The following is a 14,132-nucleotide window of genomic DNA, read 5'->3' as shown; positions in this document are numbered from 1 at the left end:
ACTTAGTGAAATACCTCCCTAAAAGGCTACACCTTCTCACACAGTTCAACCAACTGAGGACCAAGTATCCAAATATATGAGCCTACGGGGGCTACTCTCATTCACGCCTCACTGCTTTCTTTTCTCTTATACAAATTTCATATTTCTTCCACTCTTTAAACTTTCTCCTCAATTATACCAAGTGAGAATTCTGTTGGCAACTATAAATATATACTGTCCTATACCTTCCAGATTTACAGGTCCTTTGGATAGTCATGAAAGAAAGAAAACAAAGAAGTAATTCAAATTAGTAATTAAATAAGTAATTAAGTAATTAAATTAATAAATTGAGATTAAAATGTAAAATGAGATAAAAAAATAAATAATCCAATAAAAATTAAGTAAAATAAGTAATTAAAATAAAGAATTAAACATGTTTTGAGAGACTAATACTGGTAGATATTTATTTTCTGGAAAAAAAACAAATTATTCATTATATATGAAGCTTTGCATTTAAGTCTCTAATGTAATGTAGCACTAGGATATCTTTGAAAAGTCCAGACAATATTGTACATAAATAGTGATTTGTTGAACAGAATTAGATATGGCAACAAAGAGTACTGGAAAAAAATGTTCTAAAGAAAGAAAATCATGTAGGGCAGAGAATTCATCTTTAACCTCTAAGTACTTGCTAATTTTAGATATAAGACAAAAATGGTATTCTCTGAACTTGCTGGCTTTTATAGTGTGTGACCTCTGTGCCACAGGTAGCCAAGTAGAGCCAAAGATAGCTATGAAGACAGCACAACAAAAAACGAACCATAAGCATGCTTAAAATAACATGATTTTTGCAGATATATGGACCACATACATATTGGATAGTATAGTTCTGAAGCAGGAACTTTGTATATGACAAAGTCATACTGCAATGTCAAAAGATTGGACTTATCTAAAAGACAAAGAAGTTTTGCCAGTATTGTATAAACACAAAAATCAAAAGCCTAGTCTTGAAATTAGATCCTAGTTCAGAACTAAATGAGTGGTAACAGATATTCAAAAGTTAAAAGGATTTCCACCTCTCATAAACTAGGCTATATAATTCTAAATAATTGGTTGACCATGTAAGCCAGTAAGAAGAAAATATTCTTTGTGATAATGAAAGAGGACATATTAAAATTCAGGAATTCTGCTAAAATTAGTTGAAAATAAGACTCAGCAAAATGCCTCTAAACTCTTAGCATTACAAGAAGTTAAAAGATAAACTAATTTAACAGATGAAGAGAAAGAAAGATATATACTAATAAATGAGATAGTAAAGCAAATATACAGCAGGATATGCTTCTTTGAGTTATCTGAGATTTATAAATCTAAAGAAAATCTGAAAAGAAACCTGAAAAAAAGGTGAATTTCTTGATAAGTTAAATTTATCCTTATTAAATTTAAATCAAGATCAGATAGGCAATATGAATAAACCCATATAACCTAGTGAAATTGAGGAAGTAAATAAAAACTTTCCAACCTTCTATAGCCCAGGGTAAGATTGATTCATTGCAGAATTCTACCAAGACTTCAAAGAAAAACTAACATCAGTACCTCTCAAATTATTCAGCAAAAGAAAAACTGAAGGAAGATTTTCTACTTTTCTTTGCATATCTAATATTAGCCTGATACAAACATATCTTTCAAAAATAAAATTATAGGCCAATATCCCTTATGAATAGTGATGCAAATGTTCCAAGACTTATAAAGTAAATACAATGCAAGAGAAAACCTCTAAAAGATTATTCATGTGATCGAGTTGGCTTCATCCCAGAAATGCAGGGATGGTTCAACATAAATATGTATGTAACCCCCTATAGAAACACCTGAAAGACAAAAACTACACGATCATCTCATTAGATACAGAAAAGGCATGGAGCCACTGGCACTCTAGACACATGTAAAATGAAAACAAACACTTGTTTAAAGAAGGGGCGATCACCACCCACCATCTTAATCTCCTTCCTGGTGTTCGGAAAGAAGCTTCTGGCACATTGCCACTCAAAGTGATGCTACCGCTGAGTTTTTATATTTGCCTTTCACCACACAATGGTACCGTCTTTACTACTATTATTTATCCATTTGACTATTATATATTCTTATTCTTTTATCCTTTTTTCACCCTTGGATTTTGTTGAGTTGTTTCTGTCTCTATGTATATACACTATGGAACTGACCCTTATTTTACAGTTATTTTTTCTTTTCCTTTTTGTCCTGCATGAAGTTTTTTTTCCTCTTTGTTTTTTTCTCTGTCTCCTTTAGGAAAATGTTACTGATGTTATATTTTTAATTATTTTCCACTAATGAGTTTAATTCTAGGTTTCATTTTTAATAGTTTTTCATGATGAGTTATCTTCCATTATTTTCATTTGGTGCATATTTAATGTAGAAGCTGTAGTCTTTAGTTCTAGAAGCTTAACTTGGATCTCTAATACACGTGGGAAGAAATATAGTTATAGATTCTGCACTTTTCCTTACATTCAGAATCAGAATATAGTTTTAGAAGCCGCTTTAATGTGAATGAATGATGATGGCATCTGTGTCAGTTCTGAATTGGCTTCAGGAAAAGGCATCTCTGGAAATGATTGTCCTCTTTCCCTTTTCTTTGCATGTCTCAGAATCCTCATTTGGCTGCCAGATAAGTGTTTGTGTGTGTGTGTGTGTGTGTGTGTGTGTGTGTGTGTGTGTGTGTGTGTGTGTGTGTGTGTGTGTGTGTGTTTCATGTGAGAATGACTAGTATTTTTATATCTATACATAGTCTTGATATTTGGTCTAGGTTGTAATGAAAGTTTTTTAACTGAACATCACATAACAGTGCTGAATCTAAAGTCAACTCTCCCCCACTACTGAACCAGGATTCACCTGAGGTATTTACTCTCTGCCTGAACTGGCTGGTGGAAACATTCATTCATTCTGGTTCTTAGGAACATCCACTATTCATTTTTTCTATGCCTTTCAAGTGGTTCAAGAGGAACACTACACATTTGTAGTGTTCAAGGGAATCACTATAGCCTTCTCGAGTTCTCCATTTGGTAGCTCTCTTTTCATTATTCTGTTCCATGAACAATTTTGGGTGCCCTGGAGTCTAAGGCTAACAGAAGCATCCCTTCAATTCAGGGAGAAACATCTGTGTCTCTCCGTTCTGTAGTCTAAACACTTTCCTGAGACAGCAGGCTAATGTTTTGTAAGTTTCATCTCCATCAGTGTGGCTCCCACTTCCTTGCAGGAACTGTTTCATGCATTTGTTTGGTGGTGTGTGTTGTTTTGTTCTTTCAGGTAGGAAGGGCAACCTGATTACTATAATCCCATCTTGAATGGAACAGTAGGTCCCTTCTAATGAAATTTACCTATGAAGTCTATTTCTTCTCTTTTAATTGCTATTCTAGTGTAGGAGATTTCAGATGCCTGAATTAATAAAGATATTTACTACTTCCTGGAGAATAATAAAGGTAAGATATTTTAGCTACTCCTTTATAATTTAATGCTACATTATTCTCACAATATTCAATATTGTTTTGATTCTTCCTCCAAAGTAGTTAATATGATTAATTATTTTAAAATGTTGGTTTATATTTACCCAACAATTCAACATTTATTTCTAGGTCCAGTTTGAAAATATTTTAGTCATTTTGAAACTTAAAGATGCAACATATTACTTAAGATAGAATATATGCCAATGCCTACAATCATTTTCCTTCTTCACAGAATAATCTTATGATCAAATGTAACTCACAAATCAAGAGCAGTCAGATGTTAACTACAAAATGATAATAGCTAATAAAGTATAACAATAGCAATATTTCTGTAATAAGTTTGCCCTATAATGAAATAAGTATGATTCTTTTTTTGTACTGGATATTTTCTTTATTTACATTTTAAATGTTATCCCCTTTCCCAGTTTCCCCTCCTGAAACCCCTAACTTATCTCCCCTCCCCCTTTTTTCAAGAGGGTGCTTTACTCCCCATCTACCTCCTGCTTCTCCACTTCCTCCACACTGGGGCATCAAGCCTTCACAAGGCCAAGGGCCTCTCCCATTGATGACCTATAAAGCCATCCTCTGCTACATATGCAGCTAGGGCCATAGGTCTGTCCATGTGTACTCTTTGTATGGTGGTTTAGTCCCTGGGGGCTCTGGTTGGTTGGAATTGTTGTTCTTATGGGGTTGCAAATCCCTTCAGCTCCTTCAGTCCTTTCTTTAACTCCTCCATGGGGACCTCGTTCTCAGTTCAATGGTTGACTGAGAGCATTTGCCTATGTATTTGCCAGGTTCTGGCAGAGTCTCTCAGGAGATAGCTATATCAGGCTCCTGCCAGCATGCACTTGGTATAACCAATAGTGTGTGGGTTTGGTGACTGCATATTGAATGGATCCCCAGTGGGGCAGTCTCTAGATGGCCTTTCCTTCAGTCTATGTTCCATACTTTGTCTCCTTACTTCATCCTGTGTGTATTTTGTTTCCCCTTCGATGGATGACTGAAGCATCCACACTTTGGTCTTCCTTGCTTTTGTGCATCATGTGGTCTATGAATTGTATCTTGGGTATTCTGAGCTTTTGGGCTAATATCCACTTATCAGTGAGTTCATACCATGTGTGTTCTTTTGTGATTGGATTACCTCACTCAGGATGATATTTTCTAGTTCCTTCCATTTGCTTAAGAATTTCATGTTTTTAATAGCTGAGTAGTACTCCATTGTGTAAATATATCACATTCTCCATATCCATTCTTCTGTTGAAGGACATCCGGGTTCTTTCCAGCTTCTGGCTATTATAAATAAGGCTACTATGAAAATAGTGGAGTATGTGTCCTTGTTATACGTTGGGGCATCGTTTGGGTATATGCCAAGGAGTGGTATAGCTAGGTTCTCAGGTAGTACTATGTCCAATTTTCTGAGGAACCACCAAACTGATTTCCAGAGTGGTTGTACCAGCTTACAAACCCACCAACAATGGAGGATTGTTCCTCTTTCTCCACATCCTCACCAGTATCTTCTGTCACCTGAGCTTTTGATAGTAGCCATTCTGACTGGTGTGTAGTAGAATTTCAGGGTTGTTTCGATTTGCATTCCCTTGATGACTAAAGATGTTGAACATTTCTTTAGGTGCTTTGAGGCCATTTGATATTTCTCAGTTGACAATTCTTTGTTCAGCTCCGTATCCCATTTTTAATAGGGTTATTTGTTTTTTCAGAATCTAACCTCTTGAGTTCTTTGTATATTTTAGATATCAGGCCTCTATTAGATGTAGGATTGGTAAAGACCTTTTCCCAATCTGTTGGTTGCCATTTGTCCTATTGACAGTGCCCTTTGTGTTACAGAATCTTCGCAATAACAGGAAGTAATAATCAATTTCCCTTAATATCTCTTAACATCAATGGATTCAATCCCCCAATAAAAAGATATAGACTAGCCAACTGGGTACATAAATAAGGATGACCCTTAAAGGAACACTGCATGCTGCGATTCAGACTGGAGAGACTACTTCAAAATTACTATTGTACTTAGAGCATACATGGAGTGGATACACTGGAGCAAGGGAGGATTTATGTCACTGGAACGACAGACTTGGGTCGCATAAACTATCTCAGAACTCAATTTAAAGTTTATGAATTTTTTAAAGTTTATTTTTGATATTTTAACACAATTTAAAAAGAATACACCAAGTGAAATCAATAAAACTGTAGATAACAGTGAGGGAATTATTTTAAGGTATTATCCTTATTATTTTTACTATGCTATGGATGAAACATAGGTCCTCACACATTGTAAAACAAGTGCTTAACCACTGAGCTATACATCCTTTGCAAACAAAAGGGGCTTGGGAGGTGACTCAATATATTAAGCTCTTGCTGCAAATGTGTGAGAAACAGAACTTGATACCCCAGTACCCACATAAATATTGTATCGATGTGGTGGCCCAGCTGTAATTCTAGCCTATAAAAAGGAGACAGAAGATTATTTAAACAGACTGGTTTGTTGCAATAGCTGAATCTTTAGGTCTGGGTTCAAGTGGGAGATACTGCCTTTATATACTAGGTGGAGAGAAGTTGAAGACATTTTGTGCCAACTTCAGGCCTCCACATGTACACTCATACATGTATGTGTTATCCGAACACATGAAAACACATACAAAAAAGGAAGATAGAATTTTGAACTGGAGAAGCCAAGAAAGAGTAGCAGGATGATGAGAAATTAAATGAATATAAATGACAAACAGAACAAATTCAGGAAGGAATGGGAAAAAGTATGGACTATCCCAAGACTGTAGTAATTAGAATAGTGAGCTTCAAATAGGAGAGGAAGAGGGCCTGGAAATGTAATTTGAATTAGAGTAAATGGTCAAAAAGGTAGAAGGTTATTTTACCTAGTGGAAACTCTTTTCTTATTTAACGTAGTTCCCAAATACTGCATTAAAGTGATTAGAAGCAGCTGGAATGTTGGCAAAAGGATAAGGAACTAAATCCTGAATAATTTAATTGGAACAGCTGCAGTAAGATTTATTTCAGTAAATAGCTAACTAAATTATTTAAGAAAATGAAAAGAACAGTGGTTGGGGTGATTCATCCATATGGTTCAAAAATGAGACACCACCTGTATCTTTGTATATTTTCACTTAGCTCACATTTCAGAGGCAGGAAACCTTAGTATTCTGTTGCATCATAATAGCTAGGTCTACTGTTTGATCAAAGGTGATTATAAATCTGTGATTGGGTATATTAAAGCTTTCATCTCAGTTTTCCTTAAGATGGAATAGAAGCATTATCAATCCTTCAAGCATGACTTAGGAAGGAATATTACTGGTTTTACCACCTTGCAATCCAAAGGACTCAATGTTAACTTCATTCTGCAGGAGAGTTCAGTACATGGTACTATACTTTGGTGTCAGAATAAGGAGTTATGGCATGTAAGATGAGTCCTCACATGGATCAGACCCAAAGGACACTTTTGCAAGAAGAATATTCCCAGATTTCACTAAAATTTCAGGTAAGAGTTAAGCTTAAACCACTTTTTCTTGATATCAAGAAAAACATTGTATATAATGTTTAAGTTATCTAATAATCAACACAAGTGTATTTTTTCACTAACAAGAAAGTATCAATTTGTACAGACTTTCTTTTACACTGAGACTTTCAGAATTGATTGATTAATATAGAAAAGAAATTTACAGCAGTAAATATTCAATGACTGCTTCATCCAAAAGTCGGGACCCAACACATATGTAATAATAGAGGAAGTAACAGACCAAGTTAAAAAAAATCAAATATCAAGTAGAATACATTCTTTCCAAAATGAAGCACTTAGTACAGTGAATTCTGTATCTTAGACCCTGTCCTATTGATGTGAAGAGACATCATAACCAAGCCAACCTTCATAAAGGAGATCATTAATTGGGGGCGTGCTTACAGTTTCAGGGGCTTTACTTAGTCCCTTCTCATCATGGCAGGAAGTATAGCAGCCAGCAGATATGGTACTAGAGTAGTTGACAGCTACATTCTTACCCATAGGCTGAAAGAAAGAGAGATACTGAGCCTGCTGTGGGCTTTTAAAAACATAAAAGTCCACCCCCTAGTGACACACTTCCTCTAACAAGGCCGCACTTAACAATCTTTCAAATAGTGTCAGACTTTTTTTGTGTGACTAAGCATTCAAATATATGAGCCTATAGGGCCATTCTTATTCAAAGCACCATGTTATACTCTTCCAGTCCTCATAGGCTTATAGCCACATAATAATAATAATAAATCCATTCAGTCCAACTTCAAAAATCCCTATAGTCTTTTGGTCTCAACACTGTTTAAAATTCCAAAGTCCAAGTCTCTTAAGACAATATCATAACTGTAACCCTCTATAAAATAAAAATCAAAATGCAGATCACAGATTTCCGAAGTACAATGGCAAAAAAACATACATGATCATTCCAAATGGGAAGAGAAAAACCATAGTGAGGAAATACTGTACCAAGGCGAGCTCACAGAAACAGCATGGGAAACTCAAATTCTACATGTCTATGTCTGATATCAAAGAACGTTTCACATCTTCAACTCCTTTTAACATTGTTAAGTGCTACGCACATCTTTTTTGCACTGGTTCCACACTCAGACTGATGTGTTCCTTGATATGTATCCTGTAAACACTTTTTCAAAGCCTTCTTTTAAGTATTGTTCTTGAACACTTTAACCTCCCTCCTAGCCTATCGCCCACCACAGGTAGTAGGCAAAAAAGGATATGTAGGAAGTGGGCCTGTTTAGAATTGATTCTTTAGAGCAAATCCCATTGGCTTCTTAGGAAATTAGCAGTTTAATTCATAAGACAGCAGCGGCAGCTTAACCCTTTGGCAAACATTTCACAGACATGCCAGCAGTGCAGTTTGGCAGAGTACAGATAGCAGCAGTAGGGAGCAGCTAGGCCTCAGCTGAATCAGCATGAATCAGCAGGAGTATCAGAATTAAAAGGAACACCAGGAGAAGTTCTCGGCTGTGCCTCTCTCAACTAAGGAAAGATTGTCGAAGACGCAAGACCAACAAGTATTGCCCAGCTTCCTCTACAGGCAAACTTCCAAAACAAGTCAAGCTCCTCTCACAGTCTGTTGAGTCCTATTTATACTCCCTCTAAACATGTGTCCTCTACTGCCAGTCTTGCCTCATCATGTGTGTTGCCTCAGAATGTGAGTCTGTCTCAGCTCACATCACTACGCCAATCAGCCTTAGTCTGCCGAAGCCACAAGAAGCCACGGTACACCCTCAGAAGTCTTTTGGTGTATTTCTCTCTCTGGAGTCTCAAAAAATGGAGCTCAACTATGCAATGTAAGGCAGTCCATGCATTTCATTAGTGCAGAATCCTTCATTCTGTCCTTTAGGTGTTTGCTTTAGCATAACATCCTTTCATCTGTGTCTATTTCAGTGAAACGTTGTTATACATGTTTGCTTTAGCAAAATGTCATTTCACTTGTGTTGACTTCAGGAAAACATTCCTTCATGTGTTTGCCCCAGCAAAACACCATCCATCACAACTGAATTTCCAAAACACCCTTAAGTTTCTAATCAGTATCCCATGACATTGACATCTCCAGCACTATGGGGTCTGCAACACAGTCTAGGCTTCTCTTTCACACCTTCACATAATGGCCTTCTTGGGCTCAGTGCAGGGTCACCGCTGATGCATATTTGGCCTCCACTTCTCTCCTTTATCATGAAGGAAGATTCTCTAACCCTTTTCTTGTGTCCTTGACTCTAAAGCTGGAATCATGCAGCTGAAGCTTCAAGCTCTGCTGCTGGAAGAGGCTAGAACTTTGTCTGTTGTTCAGTTATAGTTTCTTGAGCATTGTTAATGGTTTCCTTCATTGCTTAGGATTTCCTTTAATTCCTCATCAAAAGTTGTAAGCTTAGCTGGGTGGGGCCTTGCCTTTTGCATCATGTTCTGCTTTAAGTTCTTTATTTCCTCGCATATTGAACTTAGTACTACTACTCTTCCTGATCCTCTTTATCCTCAACCTCTGAAATTATTTTTTATCTTTGTCCACCTTACTTCTGTTCATTATTGATATTCATAAGAGTGATTAATAATAACTGCAGGACTCATTGATAAGTGGCTATTAGCCCAAATGCTTGAATTGCCCTAGATGCACAGAACACATGAACTCAAGACGGATGATCAAAATGTGAATGCTTCACTCCTTCTTTAAAAGGGGAACAAGAACACCCTTGGCAGGGAATAGGGAGGCAAAGTTTAGAACAGAGACTGAAGGAACACCCATTCAGAGCCTGCCCCACATGTGGCCCATACATATACAGCCACCCAATTAGATAAGATGGATGAAGCAAAAAGAAGTGCAGGCTAACAGGAACCAGATGTAGATCTCTCCTGAGAGACACAGCCAGAATACAGCAAATACATAGGCGAATGCCAGCAGCATACCACTGAACTGAGAATGGGACCCCCGTTGAAGGAATCAGAGAAAGGACTGGAAGAGCTTGAAGGGGCTCAAGACTCCATATGAACAACAATGCCAACCAACCAGAGCTTCCAGGGACTAAGCCACTACCCAAAGACTATACATGGACTGACCCTGGGCTCCAACCTCATAGGTAGCAATGAATAGCCTAGTAAGAGCACCAGTGGAAGGGGAAGCCCTTGGTTCTGCCAAGAGTGAACCCTCAGTGAACGTGATTGTTGGGGGGAGGGCGGTAATGGGGGAGGATGGAGAGGGGAACACCCATATAGAGGGGGAGGGGAAGGGGTTAGGGGGATGTTGGCCTGGTAACTGGGAAAGGGAATGACAATCGAAATGTAAATAAGAAATACTCAAGTTAATAAAGATAAAAAAAATGTTTGCTCCCAAGTTACTGAAACACACATTGTAATGAAGCATTTTATTTATCCCTTCAGTATGTGTGCCAAATGCAAGTCATTCAATAATTCTGTAATGAATCATATTAAACACACAATGCCATTTAAAAAAAATAATAACTGCAGGACAGAGTCAACACAAGGCTGTATGGTATGTCCTATAACTATCTTCTAAAAGCCACTAGTCTAAAACTATTTAATCTCAGATTCCTAGTACAATGGCAGAAAGAAAAACAAACAAACAAACAACAACAACAACAACAAAAACCCACCATTTTTCACCAAAATATCCCAAAAAATGGGTTTTAGGCCACTGACTAATATTTTTCCCAAAAAAAACTTCTTAAACTGGACCTCACAGCACTGTCTTCCCTGATCCTACTGGAATGGCCCATTAGGCCCCATTCAAACCTTACAACCACTTTTCTAGTTCAAAGTCCTAAAGTCTTCCATATTCCTCCAACATAGAGCATGTTCAAGCCTATCACAACAATACCACAGACCCTGGTACCAATTCCATTCTTAGTTACTGTTTTATTGCTATGAAGAGACACCATGACCAAGAAACCTTTTATAAAGGAGAGCTTTTAACTGGGGACTTACACTTCCAGAGACTTAGTCCATTATGATCACAGAAGGAAGGGTCTCAAGACGGTATAAGAAAGGTATGGCGCTAGAAAATTAGCTGAGAGCCACATCCTCATGCATAGGCCAAGAGAAAGACACTGGGCCTGATGTGGTGGGCCTTTAAAACCCCAAAGACTGTGCAGTGACACACTTCCTCCAATAAGGCCACACCTTCTCCAACAAGGCCACACCTCCTAATTATTTTCAAAAAGTGTCACCTCCCAGCACTAGACTTTCAAATATATGAACCTAAAAAGACCATTCTTATTCAAACCACCATACCTTGAGTATCAAACTTTGAACCTTAATTGGAGCTTGACTCTTGAATATTGGCTTCCAATATAAGTGTGTCTGCTCTTCTCCGGATGGATAGATGTAGCCTACATTTCTTGAGTATAAAGGAAGAAAATGAATTCCAGCCTGACATAAAGTGCTGTCTGAAGACAGACTTTTCTCCATCAGACCGCCTCAGGTTGCCATTACCTCTTTACCTCTCCAGGGCCAGGGACCATGCTGTTCTTTGTTGTCCTGTTATCACTCTTTCTTTGGAAATACCCAATTCAAGATATTTTTCCTATACCTTTATTTAAAACCTGTTCCTCATTTTCTCAGTGTCATCAGCTAATAACCAAATGGGTGATTTCTTATAGTGTATGTGAAGATAAGTAACATGTCTTGATTAAGGAAAGCACCATTAGAAGAATCCTTACTGCGACTAGCCCTGCAAGATGAAGCAAGCACATCAGGAGCTGGGATTACTCAGTGGGAAAAGTTGCACTTGATTTTGTGTCTATTCTTTTTTTATTTATTTTTTATTTTTTTCATCTCTATTAACTTGAGTATTTCTTATTTACATTTTGATTGTTATTCCCCTTCCCGGTTTCCTGGCCAACATCCACTTAACCCCTCCCCCTCCCCTTCTCTATAGGTGTTCCCCATCCTCCCCCCATTACCGCCCTCCCCCCAACAATCACAATCACTGGGGGTTCAGTCTTGGCAGGACCAAGGGCTTCCCCTTCCACTGGTGCTCTTACTAGGCTATTCATTGCTACCTATGCAGTTGGAGCCCAGGGTCAGTCCATGTATAATCTTTGGGTAGTGGCTTAGTCCCTGGAAGCTCTGGTTGGTTGGCATTGTTGTTTATATGGGCTGTCAAGCCCCGACAAGTTCTTTCAGTCCTTTCTAAGATTCCTTCAATGGGATTCCCGTTCTCAGTTCAGTGGTTTAATGATTGCATTCGCCTATGTATTTGCTGTATTCTGACTGTGTCTCTCAGGAGAGATCTACATCCGGTTCCTGTTGGCCTACACTTCTTTGCTTCATCCATCTTATCTAGTTTGGTGGCTGTATATTGTGTCTATTCTTGATCCAGAGTTCACGTAATGCATTTCATATGTAACAGTGTTGATCCTGATTTGTGCAGCAAGCCAAGTGCATTCAAAGGTTTTTTTCTTTTCTCATGCTCCCACAAACAAGCAAAGCAAGTGAAGACATAAATGAGAGCAGTTTAGTAACATTGGCTAAAAATGTATGATTGCATCTGTACCTGAAACCCTAGTTAAATAATTTGAACTCCTGCTGCTAATGATACCATTTTAGTCTCTATTCACACTTAGAACAATATTTTCTCTCAATGTATTGTCCTTGCTAAACATGACTTTCCTATGTCCCAGTTTATAATATTATTCTCATAGGCACTTGCAAAATTTACCTTGGTTTACCTATCTATCTATCTTTGAATGTTCCATATGAGGACGAAAAAATATTTCAAACCATTATCCATTTTTTATCTTTTACTCTTTTGCTTCAAGGCTTTTTGAATTTTTCATGTCTTATCATTTTATCATATCGTATAATATTTATATTATTCTACCTTTATTTATATAAACTATGGGTATAAGAATTTCTTATCATCAGCACTCAGAATATCTATCCTGAGTAGGCACCCAAAAATGTCAAATACAGAACAAAAATTACAGGATTTGATTTTGTTTCCACACACATACACACCATTCTGAGAAAATTTTAATGTTATTTAATTCCTTTCATTAATGTTTGCTAGATGCTCATTAGATTCGATATGATTTAAATGTACTTAATATTTTATTATATTTAATTTCACATACTGGCAGAAAGGTGTAACTCTGAGAATCTTATTTTTAACCATCTTACAGAGATTCTATGTTCAAAAATTATAAATAATGTCCTAAATTGTGAATGTAACTGGGATTTGAAATCAATCAAACTTGACAATGGTTCTATGCTAATATTCATGTTGTCTTAATAGTGATTTTGTTTTATCCTCTCCCAACTGGGAATCAGTGATCCAGTTGTCTCCACACAGAGGAAGAAAGCTAAGAACTACAGTCACTTAAGAGAATAGGGAGCAGAGTGGTGCTGAGGACATGTAAGTACCTTTACTTCCATGCATAGGCCATATCAGTCTAAAACTAGGAAGAACTCATAGAAAAACATTGACTACCAATACTGAAGGAAGCATGCATAAGCACTTCCTAATAGACCTCGTGTCTCACCAAACTTTTCCATGTGAAACAGCTACTGACTTATTCAAAACAAGAAAGCAATGAATGATGGAATAGAAATTCACACACACACACACACACACACACACACACACACACACACACACACACATCATTAAAGGTTATTTAATCAGAGAACCTCCTAACATTGTGCTTATAATATGACATAGAGGTCTCTGATCTCTCCTCAAAGGCCTTCTGGGTTAATTACTTTTCTCTTGCTATTCTAGAATGCCATGTTCAAAAGTGACTCATGAAAGAAAAAGTCTATTTTGGCTTCTGTTTCCAGAGAAATAAGTGTATTTTCTATCATTTTCTGGAGGCACAATAAACGTGAATGACGTAGCAGCAGCCAACAGGAAGCTGAAAGCTTGTCTTCAAATGCAGGCAGGAAACAGAGAGTGCAAACAGAAAGTAGGGTGATATTGTAAACATTCAAAACCCATTTCAATTATGTACTTCCTCTAGCAAGGATCTACCTCCCAAAGGTTTTGTAACCTCCCTAATCAGTGTTACCAACTGGGGACCAACTATTGAAATATCTGAGCCTATGAGAGACATTTCTTATTTAAATCACATTCCAATGACTTTAATTCCTCA

The sequence above is a fragment of the Rattus rattus genome, chromosome 14 (genome assembly GCF_011064425.1).
Source record: "Rattus rattus isolate New Zealand chromosome 14, Rrattus_CSIRO_v1, whole genome shotgun sequence".
In the NCBI taxonomy this organism is placed as follows: domain Eukaryota; kingdom Metazoa; phylum Chordata; class Mammalia; order Rodentia; family Muridae; genus Rattus; species Rattus rattus.
This window is presented reverse-complemented; position numbering follows the sequence as displayed.